This window comes from Falco peregrinus, chromosome Z (assembly GCF_023634155.1).
Source record: "Falco peregrinus isolate bFalPer1 chromosome Z, bFalPer1.pri, whole genome shotgun sequence".
Classification (NCBI taxonomy): domain Eukaryota; kingdom Metazoa; phylum Chordata; class Aves; order Falconiformes; family Falconidae; genus Falco; species Falco peregrinus.
Genome location: NC_073739.1, coordinates 17,501,175 through 17,512,662, shown reverse-complemented (window position 1 = coordinate 17,512,662; position 11,488 = coordinate 17,501,175).

Sequence of the window (11,488 nt, the reverse complement as noted above, 5' to 3'; positions counted from 1 at the left end):
TCCTTATCTCTTCTCCTCTGGTGATATTTCTACACTTCTTCTCTCACTGCCCTGCCCTTTGTCCCTGCCTCCTCGACAGCTCTTCCAGTAGGGAGCTTGTCCTGGTTGAGAGGAAACCAGAGCAGAACAGTGTCACTAGTGGGCAGAGGGAGGGTCTGGATGCAGGCTGAGGGCATTGAACCTGCAATGAAAGCTGCTTCCTCTCCTGCCCCGCTCTGCCCTTGGCATCTGCTGCGCTGCAGCTGTAGCAGGATCGCCTGTGGGGAGGAAAGTGCTGCCGACATGGCCCCTGGGGTCCAGGGGACACAAGGCCGTGTTCCCCCCAGGATGGTGTCACCCACGGAGGAGCACAGGGAACAGGGGACAGGTACCAGGAGAAGAAGGAGAAAGCAGCGCCCAGAGGCTGCGTCAGGGGAAACAGGAATTTATTTCCAACTCCTTGACCCAGGAGGGGCCAGGGGCCTGTCTAGCGCCGCGGGCGGAGCTGCATCTTGCAGGGCTGTGGAGAGTCCTGGGTGCCAGCAGCCCTCCTCTTTCTGGGGCGTCGGGTTCCCCTGGGCAAGCTCCCCTGGATGGGAGCGGAGAGGCTGTGGCCGCTTCCCTGGGCAGAGGAACCAGCAGCCACCTGAGCTGCCTGCCCCGTCTCCTCCTGGGGCTGCTCCTGCTCTGCAGCGTCGGGTGCAGACGGGGGACATCCAGGGACCCCTTGCTGAGGGTGGCCTCTGATGTGTCGGCTTCCTTCTCGCCATGGGAGCCTGCAGGGCTGCTGGAGGAGGCCAGGCTGGAATTGGGGAGCCCCCCTCTTGGGATGTGGTGTGGCTGGAGCTGGAGGAGCTGGAGCCTGAGGAGCTGGAGCTGGCCACAGGGCTGTTGTCCTCATCCCCCACAGCAAGCGACTGCAGCAGCCTCTGGGCCTCCTCACTGCACTGTTCCACAATGATATTGATGATGCCCTGGACCAGCCATGCCGTGTGTTCCCCAAAGTAGTCCTGGAGTATCTGAACCATAAGCTCCCAATCCAGGACCGCAGATGCAGAGGCATTGCAGGATGAATGCCTCTGCAGCCTTTGTCATCCACCAGTGGGCCCCATATATTGCTGCCAGCTCCTGGGCGCAGCCAGGGCAGCACGGGATCCAGGAGGTGCTCTTGCCTTTTGAAAAGTTCTGCCCAGACTTCAGGCAGGAAGCCACCCACAGCCTCTGTCCCTCACAGCTCCCCTCCTCAGTGGGGGATGGCATCCTCTGCGGAGAGGATGGAGGGGATGCCATGGAGTGAAGAGGGCTGTTTCTGGCCACACGGTCCAGGAGCTCCACCGGCCTGGCTGCTGGCATCTGGCAACTCGTTGCAGGCTGTGATGACACACTGTAGGTAATCGTCTTCTGCCCGCACAGAAAACTTGACATTCTCAATCATTCTTCTGCAAAGGGGGCATGACGTGCCCCATTTCTACCCAGCGCATGATGCAGCCCAGGCAGAACAGGTGGTTACAGGGTATTACATAAGCAACCTCCTTTTCAGCTTCCCGGCAGATGGGGGCAGCTCCACTCTGTGGCCATGTCTGTTTGTTGGCAGCAGGCTGGGGAGAGCTGGGGGTGAGGAGCTGCTCCCCCTCACTGGTGTCACACGCTGCAAAATGGAGAGTCTGCACTCAGTCGCTGCCTCGAGGAAGCGAGGGGAGAAAGAAATGCCTGGGCCCCTCAAAGGAGGGACACCCTCCCGGCTCCCAAAGTCCCACCACCTGCCCCACAGCCACCCTGGGGGACGGTTCCCCGCATGGCTCACCTGTGCTGCTGCAAGCACAACCCGCAGTGCGCGGTTGCCTGATCCAGGCAGGGCCGGGGAAACACAGGCGATGGCTCTGGGGTGGACACTGAGAGCTACCGGCAGAAACACCCGAAGCACCACCCAGCATCAGGAGAAGCCTCGCTCTACCGTCAGACCTCGCAGGCACGCACTTGGCAGGAGGCCAGGCACGAGCCAAACTGGCCCAGGCTCTGCCGGCGCCCAAAGATAAGCGGTGAGGGGATGTGAGGTCACAAGGCCATCACTCGCTGATGTCACAGTGGGTGACGCTGGGTGACATCAGCTTCCAGAACACGGTGATGTCACAGTGGGCCTTCCACCCCCATAGGCGCGCAGCATGAGGAGAGAAAAGAAAATAGCGTTTATTGTTTTCATCTTCTACATTCCTGTGTTGCTCCAGCTTGGACCCCTGTGACCTGCATCCCTGGCTGTGTGTCTCGTCCTTGCTCCTGACGCCCTGCACGGGTTCTCCTGCAAGGGGGAGCGTGGTGGGGACCAGTCAGCGTGTATTGCACACAGCTGGATGACGCCTCCTGCAGCTGGCTGCCTTTCCCTGTGCAGTGCCAGGATTGCCAGGGAGGAGCTGGGGCGCTCAGTGGCCAGCCTTGGGCAAAAGTCTCCCACCTGGCTGGGTTGTGCCCCCCACCCACAGGGAGAAGCCTAAAGACAGCAATTCTTCTCCAGCCGCATCCGCTCCCGCTGGCACTTGCCCCACAGTGCCAGGTCCCTCTCTGCTTACCACGTTTGCCCATGCTTCTGGTAGTTGTTGCTCCCGGCCAACTGTGGCATTGGTGGTCCCCAAAAGCACCAGCAATGGAGCCCGATCCGCTCTATGCCGCAAGGAGTTGTAGTCGCTGTCCCCACCGGAGTACGGTAGAAGGGGTGCAGACACTCTGCTCAAAACCCCAGGGAGCCAGGACGTATCAGACATGTGGGCCCGTTGCTGTCCCACCATCCCTTCTTGCCTGTGTCTTTCATGGTCACCTCTATCCGTTGGTCTAGGCAGTTCTGTTTTGTTTTGGAAGAGCATTGCCCGTTGGTTTTAAGTCTGACTGTGTGAGAGTGAAGGATGCTCTGCCAGTCAGCCCCGTGGCTCTGCCCATTAAAATCTCCTGAGGCGGCAGCCCGTCTTTTTCTCCTCACAACGCTTCTCGTCTACACCAATGGGAGAGGCAAACGCATGCAGGACATTTCCAGGCCAGTGTGCTCTGCACCAACGTTTTGCCAGTTTGGTTTTAAAGCCAGAGGGTTTCCTCTCTGCAGCCTCCACTGGACTGGGGGTGATGGGCACACGGACACATAGGTTCTCTTTTGCCGGCACTGCTTGCCCAGTGAAATGGGTGCCCTTGTTGCTGCCTAGCGGTAGGGGAAGACTAAAGCCAGGCAGGAGTTCTCTCTGCAATTTGTTTTTTGCCGCGGCTGTTTCATCTGCATGTTTAGAGGACAGGCCTCCATCCGGAGAGCCTACCTGAAATGACAAAGTTGTATGCACAATGACAGCATGGAGGTATCTGAATAAAGGAAAATCTGCACCTTTACAAATGCTCCCCACGGTTCCGGTGTGTGGGCTATACTTGCCTCCTCCTTCTGTCTTCCATCATTTTGTTGAAGAGTTGTCCTAACATAGGAAGACGTAAGGATTTGAAGGGTACTGTGCTAGCAAGCTTTGGTCGTTTGACACCTTTGTTGCTGACAAAGGAAGGGCCCTTCTCGATTCTTCAAGCTACAGAAGTATCTGAGGAACTAAAAGCGTGTCAGAACTATACAGATCCTCAATTTATGGGGGACTGTTTCAGAAGACAAAAATGCTGTTTTGAAGTTTGCTTAACTTTCCCAGTTCAGCTGCATCTTCAGGGCCACACCACCATTTTAATGGCTTAGGCGTCAGGTCACTGACTTCCTTAAAGCCTTCCATAGCTCTCATTGCATTCCAAAATCCTGTTGAGAATGGACAGGTGCCAGAGAAAAGAGGTGCACAAGCAAAATGTTGAGCAAAACCATGAAAAAGGGGGAGCAAAGGTATCCTGCCATGCAGTCGTGCCCCCCTGTGCTGGTGTGCGGCCACTGGCTGGCTACCCGAGCAAAGGGCAGGTCTCCCTGTTCTTCTCCTCGCTGCTCGAAGCTCCCAAAGCTGCTTTGCGTGCTGTTTGCAAGGAGCTGTAAATCAGTGCAGCCAGGCCCATGGCAGGGTGTTGCCTTGCCTCCTGGGGCTGCTGTAGTACAGTCAGTGGGAAGTGACCAAGTGAAGCGTCGCTTGAAAGTGGGCTGGGGACAGAGGAGGGGCTGTGTGTTTAAGCTGTGGGAGGAGAGTTTCCCTACCTGTCCATTACCATCTTCTGAGGACTACCTCCGAGGGAGAAATCCCTGGGCACGTGTCAGGAGTTCCGAACAAGCCCCGCTTCCTTCAGCCTTCAGTACCTAGTCTCAGGCAGCGCTGGACCGAGCAGGTAGTTTAGCTCGTATTCAGTACAAACTGGAACTTCTAAAGCCCAGGCATCTCTGGCTCTGCAGCGGAGGGCTGCTCTGAATGCCGTCTCAGCTCTTTCCCTGCACTGAACCTCTTCAGTGCCAAGACGGCACCCAAGCTGTCACCTGGCCCGTTTCTGTGCCCGCCATTGTTGCCATTTCTGAAGGGCAGGATCCTTAAGCATCCCTAGAAGGGTTCTGGCTCCTTCGGGGAGGAAAAAGTTAACACACCACAGACCCCCCGAATCATATCTCTGCTTGGATCACAGACGTACGTGAGCATCTTTGGAGATGAAGATCTCTTGTGCTGCTGGCAATGGGACTGGCTGAGCCTGGCTTGCCGTGCCCAGACACCTCGTGGTTTATAAGCAGGATGGGTTGCGTTTTCTCTAGGGAGATTTGCTTTTCCACTGGCTACATTATTTACAGAGCCCTGCCATGCTTGGTTCAACGACTTGTCCTCTGTCAGGCCGACATCTCTGTAAGATGAGCCTACTCCCTTTGCAGCTGTGCATTTCCCTTTCCTACATGATACGTCACAAATCTGGAAATCCAGGTTGTAGACAGCTTAGAATCACAGCACGATAGACTCATTTAGGTTGGGAAAGACTTGTAAAGCTATTGAGTGCAACTGTAAACCAAACACTGCCATGTCCACCACTAAGCCATGTCCTGCAGTGGCCCATCTCCACCTCTTTTAAACACCTCCAGGGATGGTGCTCAACCACATCCGTGGGCAGCCTGTTGCCATGCTTGAGAACCCTTACAGTGATAAAATTTTCCGGCCTTTTGCTCTGGTGTTTGGGGAACACTATACCACTAGGTGTCACAGAAGGATCTCAACCAGGGACAGAAAGAAGGGGCAAAGAGAGGGAGCAGGGAGAGGAGGGAAGAGAAGAAAAGTGGAGGAAGGGACGGGGGGGAAGGAAGGGGAGAAGGAAGGAAGGGGAAGAGGGAAGCAAGGAAGGAATGAAGTGAGGAAGGGAAGAAGGAATGAAGAGAGGAAGGAGAGAGAGAGGGAGCAAGAAAGGATCGAGCAAGCAAGCAAGCAAGCAAGCAAGCAAGCAAGCAAGCAAGCAAGCAGGGGACAGAATGTGAGGTCTGGGAGTCTTGAGAGTGGCCAGCCTACTCCCCATGGACAAGAGGTGCTCCCTCTCCTGAGGTGCAGATGGCCTTTGGTGGCTGCTGTCCCCAGCACAGGTCCACAGTGCAATCTGCACATTGCAGCTGTGATTCCACACCAGAAGCCACTCTCTCTAATGCATACTGGCACACTGGTAATGAGGGATTCAATGACACTTGCCCCATTTATGAGAAATGGGGGAAATGAGAAGCAATATCTGTCAAAGGGCGGATGGAAGCGGGAAGACCAGTAGCCTGTTTTGGACAGGGAAGGTGAAGCACAGAGGTTGGTAATGCTCTAGGAGGTGCTGTCACCTGTGAAATACTCTGCCTGACATGAAGACGGCTTTTAATGCCACCGGTAGAAACTCAGCATGACGCGGCAGCTGCCAGTGCCATTGCTCATCTTGAGCTGACCTAAGATGGCCAGCAATAAACAAGGACACCAAGTCAGAGCGCAAATGTCACTTGAGTGGCACATGCCAAATCACGTGTTGGAAGTAAGGGCAAAGCTCAGAGGTGCTGGCATGCCCACGGGCATCCTGGAGAGCTGGGCTAGGCAGGCTCAGTGGGATTCCATGTTGGCTGCCTGCCAGTTTGGTAGGAATGGTGCAATAAGGTGTTCAGGGGGGCGCAACGGCACTCTGCGAGGAAGACCCTGGGAGCAGCAACTGCATCACAGCGATAGGGGAACAAACCAGCGTCACAGGACCCATGGGCGGAAAGCAGAGGACCGACAGCAGCAAAACTGTCTTTTTCCACGGACCTCCTTGATCAGGAGAGAGCGATCAAGAAGTAGTAAGTAGGATTTGCAAAGCTGTGGATTTGGGTCAGGCAGTAATAGGGGGATTGCGACCCCTGGGTCAATGACTTCTCAAGAATGAAGTGCGGAGACGCCACCTCTGGGTGCAATGAACAACTGCTGCCTAAGACAACTAGTCCTAGAGCCCGCAGGAGAGGAGGCCATACAGCATTTGCTCTGGCGTGGTGCATCACATGCATGCCAGCTGAAGAGGTTTTTCTTAGCAGGGCTCTTGTCCAACGAGAGCTAGCGTCCAACTGGATTCAGCTGCATAGCAGGGTGGACAGGCCAGATGAAGGCCACCTTCAGGTGTTCTGGTAGTCCTGCTCAAGAATGGGGGAGAACAGGGAAAGACGTCCTGCTGGGTGCTGTTGGAAGACGTCTAAAGAACAATGCAATCACTGTCGCCCTGTCTCTGGATCTACTGCCTCTGTCCTTATGGATGATCTGAGCTTCTCAGACATCGGCTGGGAATATCATGGAGTGGACACAAAGAGGCCTAGGAAATCCTGAAATGTGTTGAAGATAACTTCTGGGTGCAGTTACTAAGGGAGCCGAGTTGGAAAGGTGCCCTCCTAGAGCTGTTGTTTGCAAGCAGAGAGGGAGTCGTCGGCAAAGTGGTGATTGGTGCTGCCTTGGTCACAGTGACCCCCAAGGAGTTGAGTTTCACACTGTTGGTGAGCGGCCAAGAACTGCCAGCAAAACTTCGACCCTGGATATGCAGAGAGCAGAGCTGGGGTACTGAAGGAGCGAGCTAGTAAGGTCCCCTGGGCATCTGCTTTTGAAGGTATGGGCATCCAGGGGTGCTGGTTGCTTTTTAAGAGTCACCTCTTACGAGCGCAGGGTCAGGCAATTCCAAAGTGTCAGAAGCCAAGCGAGCCAGGCAGAAGGCCAGCTTCTCTGAGCACAGATCTTCATCTGGGAGTGAGGCAGAAAAAGAAACCGTGGGGACACGGGAAGGAAGGAAAGGAGACATGGGAGGACTAGAGAGACGCTATTTGCCACCGTAGGGAGACAATCCACGTGGCCCAAACTCAATTAGAGTTGAAGCTGGCCAGCACTGTGAAGGACAAGAAAAAGGCCTTTTTAAAAGATGTGAACAGCAAAAGGAGAAAGAGAGATAACATTGGTCTGGATAAGGTCGGTCAGCTCGCTCACAGATTGGGATGCAGACAAAGCCGAGACATGTCATGCCTCTTTTTGCCGCTGCCTTCAACACCGATGGCGGGCCCTGGGAGCCCCACAGCCCAGTGCTGGAAGACCTTGACAGGGAGGGGCGATAATAAGCTCCCATCTGACCCTGAGCTTGCCTGAGACTTGCTGCTGGTGCTGGATGCGCGTAAATCTACAGGGCCCGATGGGATTCAGCCCAGGGTACTGAAAGAGCTGGCCGATGTCATTGTGGGACCTCTCCGCAGTGTTTTTCAACAGTCTTGGGAGTCTGGAGAGGTCCCAGTTGACTGCAATGCAGCATTATCAAGTCGAATGGAGTAGTATGCACCATTAGCAAGTTTGCCGATGGTCCCAAACTGGGAGGTGCTGTTGACTCTCTCGAGGGGCAAGAGGCCTTGCAGAGGAATCCAGACAGACTGGAGTATTGGGCAATCATCAGTGGCATGACATGCATCCAGAGGCGGGCAACACAGCTGGGGAAAAGGCTGGGAGGCATGTCCCGTGAGCAGTATCTGAGGATTCTGGGTTTGTCTGGTTTTGAGAGAAGAGGGCTGAGGGACAACCTCACTGCTCTCTGCAGCTTCCTGAGGAGGGGAAGTGGAGAGGGAGGTGCTGATCTCTTCTCCCTGTCATGCAGCGATACGCTCCCAGAACCACAGGGTCATGGCATGGTCAGTGTTGCAAGTGACCTTTGGAGATTGCCAGCCCAGGCACCTGCTATAGCACGGTGCACAGAATTGCGTCCAGGCAGGTTTTGAATGTCTGCAGAGAAGGAGACTCCTCCATCTCTCTGGGCAGCCTGTTCCAGTGCTCTGTCACCCTCAAGGTAAAGATATTTTTCCTCCTATTCCGACAGAATTCCCTGGGTTTCCGTTTGTGCCCATTGCCCCTTGTACCTGGGGGGAATAGCACAGAGCTGTGCCAGGGGAGGTCCAGACTTGAGATGAGGAAGCATTTCTTTGCTGAGAGGGTGGTCAAACACTGGAACAGGCTTCCTAGAGAGCTGGTTGATGCCCAAGCCTGTCAGTGCTCAAAAGGCCTTTGGAGAGTGCCCCGAATAACACGCCTTAAGCTTTGCTCATCCCTGCAGGAGTCAGGCAGTGGGATGAGATGATCGTTTTACCTTCCTTCCAAAGGAAATATTCTGTTCTGTTCTGTTCTGTGCTATTCTATCCTCCACTAGGTGAGGCTAGGCATGAGTTTGCATGCATTGATGGCATTGGAGTTTCACACAGCTTGTGTATCATCATCATCATTGACGTCATTATGCTGTTTTTTATGTCCAGAATATATGCATTAATTATTGTTTAGCAGGTTTTTTTACTCACATTTTTGTTCCCCCTGCCACACACTACCACCACTCTCCCAACTCTTACAGTATCAAGAAAACCGTTTTGCTGCAAAATCTCTCTTCAAGCTTCTGTTTACCACCAGAGTGTCTTCAGAATGAGAAACCACGGTAAGATCAGTGTAACTCTGGCACTTAGTTTTTTTTCTTTTTATCAGTGAGCATAACAATACATTTTTGTAACCCAAAATGTTAATACTGTTAATCCTTTTGCCTAAAACCCCAACATACGGTTTATGCATATATCAGGTACATAAATGTGCTTCTAGTCACATAGATGAGATTTAAAGCTCTCCTTGTTAGATTTGAAACAACACAAAGAACATTTTTAAAACTTATTTAACTAAAATTATTGAACAAATGTCTGCCTTGCCAGAAGCAAGGCATATGTGATGCTTTATAAATATGTAAGTCATGTTCCTCGTGTTGCAGTATTTTAAATCCTTCTTCCCTTTTTTTTACTGCATGGATTTCAGGTATCAGTGTACATCAAATTTCACCATGTTACTGCCCTGTCAATCAGTCTCATAAAGTCCTGGCACAGTGCTCTTGACAGCCCACATCCTTACTAGCCTAACTTAGCATCACCAGCAAAGTCACTAGTGTCACTTTTCACCCCCTTTTTTCACAAGGTTACCTTTAGGAATGTAGTGGGTAGCCTGGGTCCTGGCACTGCAAACCTATGTTGGCAACTTTCCTCCACTGCAGGAGTCAACTGTTAACTCAGATTCCCTTCCTCCATTTCCCACCTGTTAATTATTTAACAGACTTTACTATTAATTCATTCTTGTAGGCTGAAGGCTTCTTTTAAGGCTTAAAGTTTCTTTTAAAAGCCTTTTGGGGACTTGGTGAGAAGCCTTTTGGAAGTCCTGCATATTATATTAACTAGAACTTCGTTGCTCACTAACCCCTTTAAAGTAACATCAAAAGACTGAAAAGGCTTTAAAAAGCCTTTCCCAGGTGAAGTAAACAAAACCAAAGTTTGCAGTGCATTTTAAAAAATCGTGTGACATGAGACAACCAAGAAGCAAGTTGTTACCATGTATGGTATATGACCCAAAAATCACTGTTCAGACAGATGGGTCACCTACACTATGTTAATTACCTCTAATAAAAGGTTTTGTGTCTTAACTAAGGCTTGACCATCCCAGATTAATTAATTTTGCAGGCCAGGTAATGATAGATCTACATAATAACTACACAGTTGATGGACAGCAGGAATTCGGTCTTCTGTGGAAGCAATCTGTAAATGTGTTATGGTAATGTGATAAACACTTTGAATACATATAAAGTGTTTTGGTGTCTAAAATAATGTATCTTCTTTAGTAACTTGGGTGTATACCATTTCAAGCTTTAACTGAGAGGAACTTCAATGTGTTCTGTGGGTTATCATGTAGCTTACGTAGCGTTGAGTTCTGGGCACAAATCAGAAGATGGGCACAGGGGTATAAAATGTAATATTGATGGTAGCGATGTAAGAAAAGAATGTGTAGGGCTTGAATTAATGGTGGTGAACAAAGGCTATTACTGCCAGAAAATGAGCAAGCATCAGTGAAGGGGGAAGACTTGCATGGTGCGTGGGCAGTCTTTTCTACAGCAGTTTCTGTGCTGAGAGAGCAGGAAAAGTGGGATTTTTTTCCACAGTAACTTACCATTGCTGTAATAATTTTACAGGTTAAAGTTTGAAACTCATGCTGATAAAGATCCTGGAGTACCAGACTGACTCCAGCAGGTGGATCCTGCTGATGTGAGTGCTGTGGAGACAGCTGTGCAGATGGAGAAAAGCAAAACCAATGTAAATGAATGGGATGCATTCCCTCTCACTTCCAGCTGCTGCCGTGGAAATTAACTGCCTTGCAGTCAGCCTCTGCCAGCTGCAGCTCAAGCAATCATGGAGGAAGATGAATTAGAAATAGAAAAATAGGATGGTGGCTGAATGTAACAAACCATCAACTGGTAACCCACCACAATAGCTGAACATGCAACAATTGCTAAAGAAAGCACAGTCTGCACGAGAATAGTCCTTTAGCTACGGCGGTGGGCTAGCAGGCCAAGTCAGCATCAAGTTTCCTCAGCTTCCCCTTAACTTTGCAGGATCAGACCTGAGCTGAATACTAGGCCACAAGCCATTCCCTGCCTGTTCTGAGCCGTAAGAGCTAGCCATGTTTAGGAAAGGAGGCAACAAGAAATTAAGACTAACAGATCAGAAAGAGACTGTAGATAGGTAATAGGTAATGCCACTCTTTCTTCTGAACACATTTTTATTTCCTTTGCATTTGTACAGCACGTTTCCAGAGTCCACGTTTGCTAACCTGTCAGTGTTAGAAGGTTTTATGAGAAACCATACTTTCCCAAAAAATGGCTGTTTGGAAGTGTGAACCTTCTGGGAGCACTGACTGAAGTGTCCACGTAAAGAAACTGACATCCCACACAAACGATGCGAGTAAAACTCCTCCCGCAGGAATGCTGCACGTACTCTGCCGCGGGCAGTTGATGTGAACCTAAAATATATAAAAAATAAAATATATTTTTACAATCTAAAAGATATTAACAAAATGTGCTAAGGGGACACAGGCTGCACAACAGATTTGTGCGGGCTCCTTTTTTTGCCACCGCCCCCCTCCCGTGTCGGGAAGGGCAGCGTCGGGCAGACGCCCCCCGCCCCGCCCTGCGGCAGCCACGCCGGTGCCGCTCTCCCCTCGCACCGCCTGCGCTGGGGGCCGTAGGCTCGCCCCGGCGGCACGGACGGCACGGGGGCGGCGGGTGGGCTCGT